Raw genomic sequence first — 14,336 nt, forward strand, 5'->3', positions numbered from 1 at the left:
TGATTGAGAGACAGACTAAGAAGAAGGAAGCGGGAAGGAAGTGGAAGCACCCATTGTAGATGGCCTTCTCAAGTATTTTAGCTCCAAAAAGGAGGTGAGATATAGAATGACAGCTGGCAGCTGGAATGAATGATTCAAAGGAAGTATTCTGAGGAGAGGAAGACATGGACATATTTGTAGACAGTAAGGAAGGTGTCAGTAGAGAGAGAACAATTGAACACTACTAGAACAGGTAATAGAAGGTGACTAGAACTACTAGAGGTAATAGAAGGGGAAATGGGCTATAGAAGACAAGATGGAACGGGGTCACTTGTTCATGTATATGGCAAGAAGAAAGACCACCTCAGAGTTAAAGTAGAGATTTTGGCACAAGGCAACAGGGTAATGTGAGATGAGGAATAGGGGCAAAGGTAAACCCTGCAAATGGCTTTTTTTTTTTTTTCTTCAGTAAAATAGCAAAGTTTTCATCTGAGAGAAGAGGAAGAATGGGAAATGTGAAAGGCATTTGAGGAATGAGGAAGGAAATTGAGGAACCATGATAAAAGTTTGGAGGACTTATTGTGGTGGGTGGGACAGTGAATTAATTAGGGCGATATAGATATAGGGTACTTGCTTTCTAGCAGTGAGGACTCAGTTGAAGTTATGTAACATAGACTTCTGGTAGATCCAATCAGCACAGTTGGCTGATTTTCTCCAATTTTATTCTATATTAAATGGAGAGAAGGCAGTCAATGGTGGGAGGTGAGTCAAAGCTAGGGTTTATAAGGGCAAAACTGAAGACGAAACTGATGACGAACTGAAGAACTGATGACGAAAAGGACTCAAAAGAAGATGGTGTAGATGCTGGATTGCTTCACCAGGGAATCAAAATGGGAAAAGGGAAGAGACAGACAATGCAGGAGTGATAGCCTGGAAAAGAACTGAAGGGTCAAAGGATTGGAGGTCATGGTGAGGATGAAGAACAAGATTTGGGGTTAGAAGGCAGAGAGAAAGGTGGAATGATCAGATGATGATCAAATAAAGGAATTTCAGAGATCATAAACATGGATGTGGAACATTTGTGATCAAAGATATCACTATCTCTCTGTGTGTAGGTCATAGGAAATGAGTAAATTGAGGAATTAGGGGACTTGGGGTATTTGAGAGACTATAATTATGTATGCTGAAGCCTCAGTATGAGGAAGAGAGAGGCTGTGAGTCAGACATTCAGTTCATACAGGAAAAAGCAGAATATGCTGGAAGTTTGAAGACAACAGCTATCAGAATGTAGACTGGGTGATATTTGTCCCTGGGTCAAACTAATACATACTTGAAAGTGGCAATGGGGAAGTAAGAGTAACCTAACTCATCCAATAAAATCAGCAAATCTGGACAAATGAATAGAGTGCAGCCAGAGCTGGAAAATGTAGCCAGGGAAAGTAGATCTTGTTAAAGGCAAGGGATGGAGTGAGAAAGGAAATGTTTAAGATGAAATTTATTTTATTACCCGTGGAATGTAGTCACTCCATAGAGCAGAATAGAAGTGTGGGATAGTTTTAGAGTGGGAAGTTGAGAGATTTGGATTGAGGGGAATGGGGGAAAGAGATTAATCACTGGAAACCCTGGAGTCTGAACAATGACAACCAGACATTCAGAATCACTGATATGGGGTAGACATAGTTGGGATTGTGGTGTTCACTTGTCTGACACTTTATAACCCCATTCCCACAAAGGGGGCACAGCAGATCCTGAGGAGATATAGATAGCTGTAGATGGTTCCTGTAGGAAACTCAGTAGAAGGACAAGAAGGAAGGGAAAGATGAGGCATTTAGAAAATAGACCTGCCATGAAAACATGATATACAAGTTGTAGGAGACTCCAATTATTGGGACATTCTTTCACTGCTGAAAGCAGAGAAAGGTAATAATTTCTTAGCTTGCCTTAATAATAATTCCTCTTCCCCTTACCACAATAAGTCAGGAGGTTGCTTACCACTCTACCAATGATGGTTTGCAACCATTTTAATGCTGTGTGCTTTGAGAGAGTCACTTCTCTTTAGACCTCCCCATCTTCATACCAATTTATCCTAGATCTCCCACTCAATTACAATCAAAGAAGGATGGAACAGGGGCTTGAGAAAAATACATATTCTTCCCTAGCAGGGGGTTACAGATCCCTGGGTAGAAACAGGCTTGTTGTAGAGAGAGTCTGAGTGTGTGTGTGTGTGTGTGTGTGTGTGTGTGTGTGTAGTGGGGAGAATGGGATGAAGGGTGTTGTTTCCATGACTCATGCTTTCTGGACCAGCCTCTAGGAAACGTGTGTCAAACATTTAACTGGAAGACTTATATTATCTGTCCCCTAGGTCTTATGCTTTTGGAAATCTGAATGAATAGGGCTTTCCCAACAGAGATGATCCAGTGCTTTTAGTAAAACTCTTGGCTAAAAGCCAAGATCTATGCTTGCCAGGCCAGGGAATGCTATGAATGAGTAGTTGGTTGGGAATATGAAAGAAAGAAAAGAAAGGAGAGAGAGAAAGGAATTTGGAGAAATGTTGGGTGGGAGAGAGATTTTTCACTGGATGGGGAATTGCATTTAAAGAAGGCATTACCATTGGTTTATTTCCTAAAAGAAATTAAGTTGGACATTCCCAAAGTCTAGAGTCATAATACCAGAAATCCAGCAGGGGAAAGAACTTAACTCAAGAAAAAGAGAAAAGTTCCAATTTAGATCCCCAAAAGGAAAAGCAATACTGATTACAGTTAAAAACAAAAACAAAACCAAAAACCAAACCAAAACAAAACAAAAAACCCTCATAAATTTGGACATTAACCATTTAGAATTTTCAATAGCAGACAAAATACATGTAATTCTTACTGGAAAAGAGATCAAAATAATTTTTACCCCTGAGAATTTCCTGGATCAAGTCTAAAATCGTAGTTGTTTCAGACTAAAAGCTCAAGAAAATCAAGACTTCAACATAATTCATTTCTGGCTTCAGCAATTTATACTTTTGTTTTAAAATAATCTTTAATCATAAGCTTAATGATTTTAACAATTAAGAGATAGCATGACACAGTGGATAGAGTTGGCTTCAGAGTCAGGAAGAAGTGGGTTCCACAGTTTGGATCTCCCATCAAAATGTTTTTTAAAAAATTTTACTGCTTTAACTTTATTTTTTCCAAGTAGTGCACATTAATATTACTTTTAGTGATTTCCATTTAAACAGTATTATGTGACATGGAATATATGATGTAGTATTTCTAAGAGATAATACTGTATTTTTTTAAAAATCAAAATCAAGTATAAACCAATCAACATAGGGAAAACTCTATTAAACATGCAATAAAATCAGTAAAATTTACACTTTTCAAAGCACTAGTAATTTTATCATCTGGGATCACGATAACAAAAATTATTCCTTTAAAACAACTTTTTAAACCAGGATGTTGAATCCCATAGGCTCATGGGATGTTGCTAAAAAGGTGACAGGAGATATTGAGGAGGGAGAAGAGTAGGTGGAGAGTCAGTTTATCTAGAGTAAAGATGTGGGAGGGATAATGTGGTTGCTTCCAATTTAAACTAATTCTTCTTGCTAAGTAGGTGATTAACTCTGAAGTTCTTACCCAGGCAAGGAGAACTAAAAGTCCTTTCAGCAATTTCTATACTCAGAGCCCTCAGGGTAAGTCCCAGTTGTCCCTGTCCTAGTTAGAGCACTCAGATTTTTTTTTTTTTTTTTAAGAAGCCATACAAAATAATATCAATAATAAGCTACTTATCTTGTCCTTCTGTCCTATTTCTTTTTGCTTACTTAAATAAGCAAAATCACTTTATTGTTGTTTATTCAGAAATGAATTCTTCCATGCTAAATTTTTTTTTGAATGCTTATCAGGAATTATGCAGTTTTTATATATTATGCAGTTTTTATTTAACATACTTTATGAATCAGTTCTTGTTTTTATCTTAGTTTATACTATTCTCTTTTTAAAAAATATAAATTCAACACCAAATAAAATGGGTATTCTTATATACATAGTATGATAAAGTATAATGCTGGAGAAACTGAGGCAAGATGGAGATTAGAGAGTTTTAATAGTTTATTTATTGGAAAGCTTAATTGATTGACTGGACAGGACTCCTAAGCATCCAGTGGTGAATGTGAGAATCCCAGGGGGTTTTTTTGGGGTTTTTTTGGGTTGTTTTTTTTTAAAATACAATTCTAGTAAGAAAAGAAACAAAGGCAGGAAGCAAAGAGCGAGAAGTTTCAGGAACATAAATTTGGTTCTCGCAGGATGGGGGGAAAACTATAAATTCTTACTAGGAAGCCAGAGTCAGAATGTCTGAACAAACAGAAGTAAAAATGTCAATTAGGTATCTGAGATAGTCTTATCTTTTGGAATGTTTAGAGTGGGTAGTACAGCCCTAATGGACAGGACAAAAGGTGGGGATACATACTAACTCAGGGCAATGGAGATATAATCCAGGGAAACTAATGCAGGGAAACTGAGGTAGAACAGTTCAAGGAGACTGTGACATAACAAAAGGAAGAGACATGTACTTGAAACTGAAGTCTTCATTATAATCATTTTGCTTTTCTTTTAAATACATCACACATTCAACATAAAACTTGAAAAGCTGTCTTACTTATCTGTGATTCTTTCTGGTTTTTCTTCTTTTTTTTTTTTGTGAATTAAAAAAGATATTTTAATGACCATTTTCATTTTTAAAATCTGATCCTTATTCTTTTTCCTTCCCGTCCCCCACCCAAATGGAAAGAAAAAAAATTTAAGTCCCTCTAACAAAATGAATAGTCAAGCAAAATGGATTTCTGCACCCATCGTGTCTGAAATTGTATGTCTCCTTCTGCATCCTAGGTTTATCACCTGTCAGGAAATAATGCTTCATCATTAATCCTCTGAAATAATGGTTTGTCATTGCATTTTTCAGAGTTCTTATGTCTTCCAAACTCATTTTTCTTCAGCATACTATTTTAATTGCATAAGTTGTTTCCCTGGTTCTACTCAATTTCTTTTACATCATTTCATAAAGGCCTTCTCAGGTTTCTTTGAAATGGTCCCTTTCATAATTTCTTATGACACCTAATATTATATTACATTCATATGGCATAATTTGTTAAGCCATTCCCCAATTGAGGGTCATCTATATTCTTTACTGTCCAGATTTTCTAAACATTGCTTGTTCCCAGTTCTCTTCCTGCCTGTCTGACTCTTCCTTTTCAGTCTTTTTTTGGGGATCTTCTTCCAGATCATGTCTATTAACCATGAGTATTTCTCAAATTTTGGTCCTGGGCCCTTAGATTTGTCTCCAATTGTCAAATGGATCTCAAAATGGAGGTCCTATGACCATTTTAAACTGAACATGTCCAAAGCCAAACTCATCATCTTTCCCCCTCAAACTGTCCCTTCTTTTTGCCTATTACTTTCAGATGTACCACCATGATCCCACTAGCCTGGCCTTGAAATCCAGGTGACATTCTCAACACTTGACTCTCTCTCACCTCCCATCAGTGATCAAGCTCTGTCATTTCTACTTTCCAAACATCTCTTGTATAAGCCCCCTTCTCTCTTCTGCCCTTCCACAGGCAAACACAGGATTTTATATTTTATCCTGGAGGCAATAAGGCACCCCCAGGGTTGATGAGAGGGTTAATGTGGTCAGAACTGTGCTTTAGAAAATTTAGTTTGACAGCTGAATGGTGGATGGACTGGAGTGAGAAGAGACTTAGTGCAACCTAGTGCAACTAGTAGTCTAGCACAGTAGTCCACACATGAAGGGATAAGGTCCTACACCAGCATGGGAGCAGTGAGAAGGGGGCTCATATCAGAGATATTTGGAAGACAGACATGAGAGGATTTACTACTGATTGAATATGGGAGTGAGAGAGAGAATCAGGAGTTGAGGATGACACTTGAATTTCAAGGCCAGGTGCCTGGGATGATAGTGGTACCATTGACAGTAACAGGCAAATTAGAAGGGAGGGATAGTTTGCGGGGGGAAGATGAGGAGTTTGGCTCTGGTCATGTTCAGTTTAAAATGTTCATGGGAGATCCAATTGGCAGCTGAAGAAAAATAAATTGGAGAATCATGGCTATAGACATGGGAGCTGAAACCATGAGAGGGAAGAGAAAAGATCCCAGCACCAAAATTTAAGAAACGCCCATGGTGAAGGGCATGATCTGGTCCTCCATATTCTGGTCCCGTCCTACCTTTACCTCTCCCTGCTCCCTCACCCCTCTACATACACTAGCCCATACTCTGTGACCCAGAGACAATGGCTTTCTCACCATTCCTCAAATTAGACACTCCATCTTCTGACTTGGGATTTCCACTGGCTATCTCCCATTCCTGGAAGGTTTTCTTCTCATCTCTGCCTCCAGGCTTCCTTCAAGTCTCAGTTAAAGGATCATTTTTCTGCAAGAAATATTTTCAATCCCTCCTTAATCTTATTGCTCTTCTTCAGAGACTACCTCCTATTTTTCTCACTCATACATAATTGTTTGCATATTGTCTCCCTCATTAGACTGTGAGCTCCTTGAGAACAGACTGTCTTTTTGCTTTTCTTGGTTTTCCCAGCCCTTAACACAGTACCTGGCACACAGGAGGTATTTAATAAATGTTTGGGTGGCTAAGTGGCCCAATGGATAGAGTGCAACTTCCTGAGTTCAAATCTGACTTCAGTCACTTAACTATTTGTGTGACCTTGGGCAAGTCACTTAACCCTGTTACCTGTAAAATGACTTGGAGAAAAGAATGGTAAATGACTCAAATATCTTTATTTAGAAAACCCCAAATAGGGTCATGAAGAATCAGACATAATTGAAAACTGATTGAACAATAATATAAATAGATATTTATTGACCAAAACAAAATTAGCTGATACTTGAAAGTAACAAAATTACTCTTCTCTTAAAATATTCAAAAATTTCAAAACAGATTAGCCTTTTCCCTATTTCACTGAATTGATAAGGTTTTTACTATGCTTTGGCCTTGTAAAGCTTACTAAGTACTATCTCCAAACAATGATATGTTCTAAGCCTCCTTGTGTATTGTGAAAGCTCAGAGAAAAGGAAATCTGAGGTAGATGGCATGGTGTGACAGAATCCAAAATCTAAAATCAGAGAAACTGGGCTGAAATCGGCTTTTTTCCTACATGTATTACCTGTGACAAAACAGTTCCTCGAGTCTTATTTTTCTCTGTTCAGGAAGGTTTGGACACTAGCTGATCACCAGTTAAAGACCATTTCAGCTCTAAATATTACAATGCTATTTCTCAACCTGTTCTCCTTAATCCAAGGAAAGGAGTTTGACCTTTATTCATTGGGCAATGGGGAACTATTGCAGGGTTTTAGAGTCTAGATGACTAGATCTTTGCTGGCATCTGGCAAATAAAGAAAACATCTCTAATTGGACAGTTTCCTAACCTTTATAGTTAGTAGTGAATCTTAGACACTATCAAAGAAGGTTCAATATATGCCTTTGTATATTTTCCCTGAATGCAGATTTCTGTCTGTTTTCTCAAAGGGTCTTTAGAAGCTTAAGTTGCTCACATCTATAGACACAAGAAATTTGATCTAGGATAAAAAACTCAGGTGATGCTTACAACTAGAGATAATAGAATGACCAGGTAAATACTGGTTTTTAGCAGATAAATGAGGATTAAAACTCCACACTAAAGATAATCTAGTAGAGACCTCATGGAATAGAAAGACAACCTGGAGACCTTGGTCCTCAGACCTCTAATTTGTTCTTTTATTTAACGAAAAGTCAGTTTATCAAAATGACAGAATCTTAGTGCTGTGCTTGGAAAGGACTTGAGTGGTTAGGGCAAGTAATGGATTGGGAACTGGAGTCTAGAAGATCTGAATTCAATCTAACTTCAGGAACTTCTCTGATCTGTAAAATGGAGATAAACATAGCACCTCCCTCTCAGGATTATGAGGATGAAATGAAGTAATATTTGTGAAATGCTCTGAAAACCTCAAAGTACATATAAATTTATATTTATCATCTCAGAGGCCATCTAATACAAGCCTCTATTTTACCTCCTCTGTTATCATTTCCCTCTCCTGGTTCCCCCTCCCCCAAACAAGTTGTCATCTAGTCTTTACTTGGAAACTTTTAATAAGAGGGAAACTCCTGCATCCTAAGCAGCAGATCATACTTTTGGACAGCTCAAGTTATTAGGAAATGTTTTCCTTATTTTATAGTCAAATTCTTAAATGCCTCTGTGTCCTCATCAAGTTAGACATTCCCTCCAAAAAATGCAGATGGAAACCTGGAATTTGGGACAAAACAAATAAAATTACAGTTTTCCCAGGGAGGAACTTTAGATAGAAGCTGGAGCCAAAGACTTAGAGAGAACCTCTGAGAGTGAATCCAAATCATATAAAACTCAGAATTTAAACTCTGGGTCATGGGTTACAACTGTTCTTTTGGACAGACTTGACCTTCCCACCCCTTTTTCATTGGGAATGAAAGGCAAAGAGCAATGAAAATATTCCTGTCACAGTCTTCCCCTGGTCAGGCCTGGAACACTGGCTTGACCTGAAGTATAATTCTACAGTTCATGTCCTCTGCTTGAGCTTCTTGATCTAGCAGTGGAATAGAATAGATCAGCTTATGAATTTTTTCCATCCCTAACCAGGTTTAAATGTCAAGAGTCTTCCTGTATGGGAGATTTTCCGTGTGATAAAGTGGAAAAGTGTTAGGCTAGAAACTTGGGTTTCTACTTCTTCCTCTGCCACTAATTTTCAACACCAACCAAGCAATTCATTATCAACATGGATTTATCTAATCTTTGAGTAATTATTAAGTGCCAGGTACTGTGGCACATGCTGGAGAAGAAAATGGCAAATCACCCAATGTTTTTCCAAGAAAACCCCAAATAGTCATGAAGAAACAGACATGACTGAAACGACTAAACAACAAAAACTGTGACACTGGGGATGCAAAGGAAAGGAAAAAGTTTTTGTTCTCGAGGAGCTTATACTCTAATTGGGGAGATAACACACACCTTACTGTTGTATACACAATAAATATAGAGTAGCAGAAAGGCAGCTTTGGAGGGACTGTCTGGAGAGACCCCATAAGATTCTTCTTTGGGAAATAACCCTTGATTGGAATCTCAAAGGGAGCCAAAGATTTATTCCATCAGTCAAGAAAACTTTATTAAGCACAGGCTTTGGGTGAAGCACTCTGTTTAAGTATTCAGGCTACAAAAAGACAAAGGACAGTCTTTGCACTGGAGGAGCTCCCAATCTAGTGGGGGAGAAAACAGCAGAAGGGATGTACTAGAATAAAGGGAGATCAGGAAAGACTTTGTCGAAGGTAGGATTTTTAGGTGGAACCTGAAGGAAATCAAAAGGAGGAGGGAGAACAATGGAAATCTGGGGAAGCGCAGCATTTGAAGATGGAATATCCTATTTAAGGAGGCCAATGTCACTGGATCACAGAGAAAATGGGGGCAGCATAAGGTATAAGAAGATTGGAAAGAAGTGGGGCAGGCTGTGAAGAGCTTTGAACACCAGAATATTTTATATTTGATTCTGAAGGTAATAGGGAGCTGCTGGAGCTTATTGATTTAGGAGGATGACATGGGAAGACTTGCACTAAATTAGGAAAACCACTTTGACAGCTGATTGGCAGATGGATGGGAATGGGAAGAGACTTGTAGTAGAGAAAACACCCAGCAGGCAATAATCCAAGTAAGAGATGCTAAGAGCTTCTACCAAGGTCCTGAGCATCAGAGGAGAGAAGGAGTCTTATACAAGAAATATTTTGAAAGCAGAATCAACAGGTTAAATAAGGGGGGAATGAGAGAACAAGGAGGTTAAGGATGACACTGACATTGCTAGTCTGGGTGACTGGGAGGATGGTAGTACCCTTGATAGTAATAGATAAAGTTAGAAAGAAAGGCAGATTTGGGGAGACAAGATAGACTTAGTTATAATATCTATAGGACATCCAGTTGAAGTTGGAGATGTTCATAAATCCATAGAAAAGTTAGTAGATTTAAGAAGCATCATCATAAAGATAATTGTCTCCATGGGAGTTTATGAAAACACCAGGTGAAACAATATACAGGGAGACCAAAAGAAGGTTCCAGACAGAGCCCTGCAGATATGACTTAGATGAGGTTTCAACAAAGGAATCCGAGAAGGAGCAGTCGGAGAGTTAGGAGGAGAACCAGAAGAATGCAGTATCACTAAAACAAAGTATCAAGGAAAAGAGAGTGATTGAAAGTGTCAAAGGCTGAAGAGGGATCAAGTAGGCTGAGGACTGAGAAAAAATCATTGGAGAAGGCATGTAAGAAATTATTAGATTGCAAAATGATCAGTTGTGAATAACTGCCATTTTCAGCAATACAATGATCCAAGACTACTTTGAAGGACTTATGATGAGAAATGCTATCCCTACCCAGAGAAAGAACTGATTTTATCTGAATACAGATTAAAGTGTACTTTTTTCTTTTACTTAATTTTTCTTGAGGGTTTTTTCTTGGGGGGAAGGGTGAGAGATCTATGTTTTCTTTCACAATATGACATTGTGGAAATATTTTACATAATTTCACATGTGTCTTCTCAATGTGGGCAAGAAATGGAAAGAATCAGGAACTCAAAATTTTTTTTATTGTTATAGCTTTTTATTTACAAGATATATGCATAGGTAATTTTTCAGCATTGACAGTTACAAATCCTTTTTGTTCCAACTTTTTCCCTCCTTCCCCCCACCCCTTCCCCCAGATGGCAGGTTGACCAATACATGTTAAATATGTTAAAACATAAGCTAAATACAATATATGTATACATGTCCAAACAGTTATTTTGCTGTACAAAAATAACCAGACTTTGAAATAGTGTACAATTAGCCTGTGAAGGAAATAAAAAATGCAGGTGGACAAAAATAGAGGGATTGGGAATTCTATGTAGTGGTTCACACTCATTTCCCTGAGTTCTTTCACAGGGTATAGCCAGTTCAATTCATTACTGATCTACTGGAGCTGATTTGTTTCATCTCATTGTTGAAGAGGGCCAGGTCCATCAGAATTGATCATCATATAGTACTGTTGTTGAAGTATATAATGATCTCCTGGCCCTGCTCCATTTCACTCAGCATCAGTTCATGTAAGTCTCTCCAGGCCTTTCTGAAATCATCCTGCTGGAGGAACTTAAAGTTTTAAAAACAAATGTTAAAAATTGTTTGATATGTAATTGGGGAAAATAAAATATTAAATAATAATAAAAAGAAAAGAGATTATTAGAAACAATGGAGAAAGCAGTTGGGTTGAATGATAAAGTTGGAAGCCAAACTGCATAGACTTAAGAAAAGAGTGAGAAGAAAGGATGTGTTGGCACCTTAGATTTTTTTAAAGGAATTTATTCATAAAACAGATGAGAGATATAAGATGATAGCTAGTTGGGATGGATGCATGAAATGGGTATTTTTTTTAAGGATGGGAATGACATAATGTAAGATTCAAGTAAGGATAGATATTAGTGTTTGAGAAATAGATCTTAGAATCTCATTTACAAAGAAATGAGAATTGAACTTATAAGAGCTGTTGAAATCACCCAGAAAGAGAGGGCAACCATCGTTCCTCTATGTTTCAGTTTCTTTAGCTATCAAATAGAGACAGCAGATTGGTTCTTTACCTGTTCTGTCTACCTTATTGTGGGGATCAAATGAGATCACAAATAAGAAAATGCTTTGAAAAGTTACAAATGAAATGAATTGTTATTATTTAGGTTGGATTTTCCCATGAGGTTGAGTTCCCCTCTCTGTAGTTCCCAACTGTGGTCCCTCCAACTATTCATTACTATTATTTCAGCCTGCCACTGCCCAGATCATAAGGCAATGGTGACTTCTTGGTTGCTACGACATCATATCTAAAGTCTTCTGCCTGCCTTTAATGCTCTTTACAACTTTTTAATTAATCCACTCACCAACTCACCCACTCATTTATTCAAACATTTATTAAGCACCACTATGTGTAGTGGCTCAGAGACAAACATAGTATGTCTCTGTCCCTTATTACTTGCTTGACTTGGAGCAGAAAACTTGACTTCTCTAGGTCTCAGATCTCTGATCTGGAGAAATGGCTAAGTGTGAATAATATCCTTGTACATCAGGCATTTATAATCTAGTAGGGGAAGTAAGAGCCGAACACAGAAAACTTCAATATTACCCGGTAAATAAATACTTTAGAAAAACTACAGACTATTCAACCTGATTGCCAAGTACAGCCCAACATAAACCCTGTCCAAAAAATATATCCTAGAATCTTCTCCCCCTTGCTGCCCTCCCTCTCTGTAATCTTTTGCTAGAGATTGCTGAAAATAAACTTTTCTGCAAACAATTCTTTATAGAATGATCAAGGGTCCTCAAACTATGGCCCACGGGCCAGATGCAGCACCTGAGAACGTTTATCCCCCTCACCCAGGGCTATGAAGTTTCTTTATTTAAAGGTCCACAAAACAAAGTTTTTGTTTTTACTATAGTCCGGCCCTCCAACAGTCTGAGGGACTGTGAACTGGCCCCCTATTTAAAAAGTTTGAGGACCCCTGCATAATAAAACATTAATTCTGATGACATGTACTTTTCTCACATGTACATAGTAGCCAAGAAATAATCCATTCAGTGCAGGGGAAAGGAGAGGCAACAGCTGGATGGGATGGGAGGGGAGGGGCAGTGGTAGCAATGTCAAAAGAACCCCAAGGTTGAAAAGGGAAAGGGGCAATCTGCTATGTTTAACCTCCCTTTTGGCTCAGTGGTCTAACTGTTCCCCAGTGATGGCTTAGGGTTAGTTGTTGCTTGGAAACTCCTGCAAAAGTGGGTTTGATCCACCTGCCAGGTAATTTGGGAGGTTGGTAGAATGGACAGCAAGAAGATAGGATGCATTGGGGGCAAGCTCTGGTGAGGGAGGGGGTGGCACTCTACTGTACTCAAATAGGTGCAGTTTGCCAATGAGAAAGTGAATATGAGGTTACTAATAAAATCATACAAATGCTTGGAGCTGCAAAATTTAAATGCTAGAATATTGAGGCTTGACTATATATGTCTCATGTGAGCCCAATGACAACCCTGTGAGTCAAGTGCTATTATTACAGATGGGAAAACTGAGGCTTAGAAAGGGTTAAGTGATTTACAAGATCACACACCTAGGATTTGCACTCAGTTTTCCTGACTCCAAGTCCAATATTCTATATTTTAAATCACATTTGAAGTATCAAGTGCCCACTCTTTGCCAGGCACTAGGATTAGAATGGGGGATACAAAACACTTATGTGCCAGGGATACAAAGTGCCTACTATATGCCAGTTATTATGATGGGAGCTGGGACACAAACACCAAAATAAGATGGTCCCTGCCTGCAAGGAGGTGAGAGATGGCCTGTGCAAAGGCACTAAGACAAGAGATCAAAGTTCACACACCAAGAACCTCAAGTAGGCCAGTTTGGTTGAAACATTAGAATAAGTGAGTAGGAGTAAAGTATAACTAGCTTGCAAAAATAGGATGAAGCAAGATTATGAAGATTTAAAATGTCAAACAGAGGAGTTTGTATTTTATTCTACTGGGATAAGCTCATTGACCTCAGATCTTAAACTCAATGAAATTCATTTTAAAATTTTTAAAAATTAAATTAAAATTTATTTTACTGTTAATTTTTTTTATATCACATACATTTCCCAATGTATCCTTCCTCTCCCAGAGAGTCATTTACTAAAACAAAGAATAAAAAGGAGAAGGAAAAAATTCATTTTGGCAAAACTACCCAAGCAGAGTTCCATATCCATCTTTTTCAACTCGAGGGACTTTCTTACATTTCTTCTTTGAAGTCAAACTTGGTCATTATAATTTTCCTGGTTCTTTTCATTCACATTTGTTGTAATCATTGTGCCTCAGTTTATTCCAACATTCCATTAATCTAACAATCCAACATTTGTTAAGTACTTACTATAAGCCAGACTTACTATAGGCTTGGTACTGGGAATATAAAAATAAAAGTGATAGTCCCAGTTCAAGATGCTCTTATATTCTAATGGAAGAATCCAATCAGATGACAGATAATTAGATAAGAAAAAATACAAAGTAATTTCAGAAGGGAGGAAGTGTTAGTAATTAGGAAGATCAAACCCCTAAATTATATTTTGAAGGGAACTGAGGTTTCAGTGAATCAGAGGCGAGCAAAGAGTGCATTCCAGACATAGGGGACCACTGGTAGAAAGACAGGGAGGCTGGAGGCAAGTCAACAAGCATATATTAAGTGCTTGCTGTGTGCCAGGTACTGTATTAAGTATTGGGGTACAAATGTAAGCAAAAGGAAGATAATCCTTGTCCTC

This window comes from Sarcophilus harrisii, chromosome 1 (assembly GCF_902635505.1).
Source record: "Sarcophilus harrisii chromosome 1, mSarHar1.11, whole genome shotgun sequence".
Taxonomy (NCBI): Eukaryota; Metazoa; Chordata; class Mammalia; order Dasyuromorphia; family Dasyuridae; genus Sarcophilus; species Sarcophilus harrisii.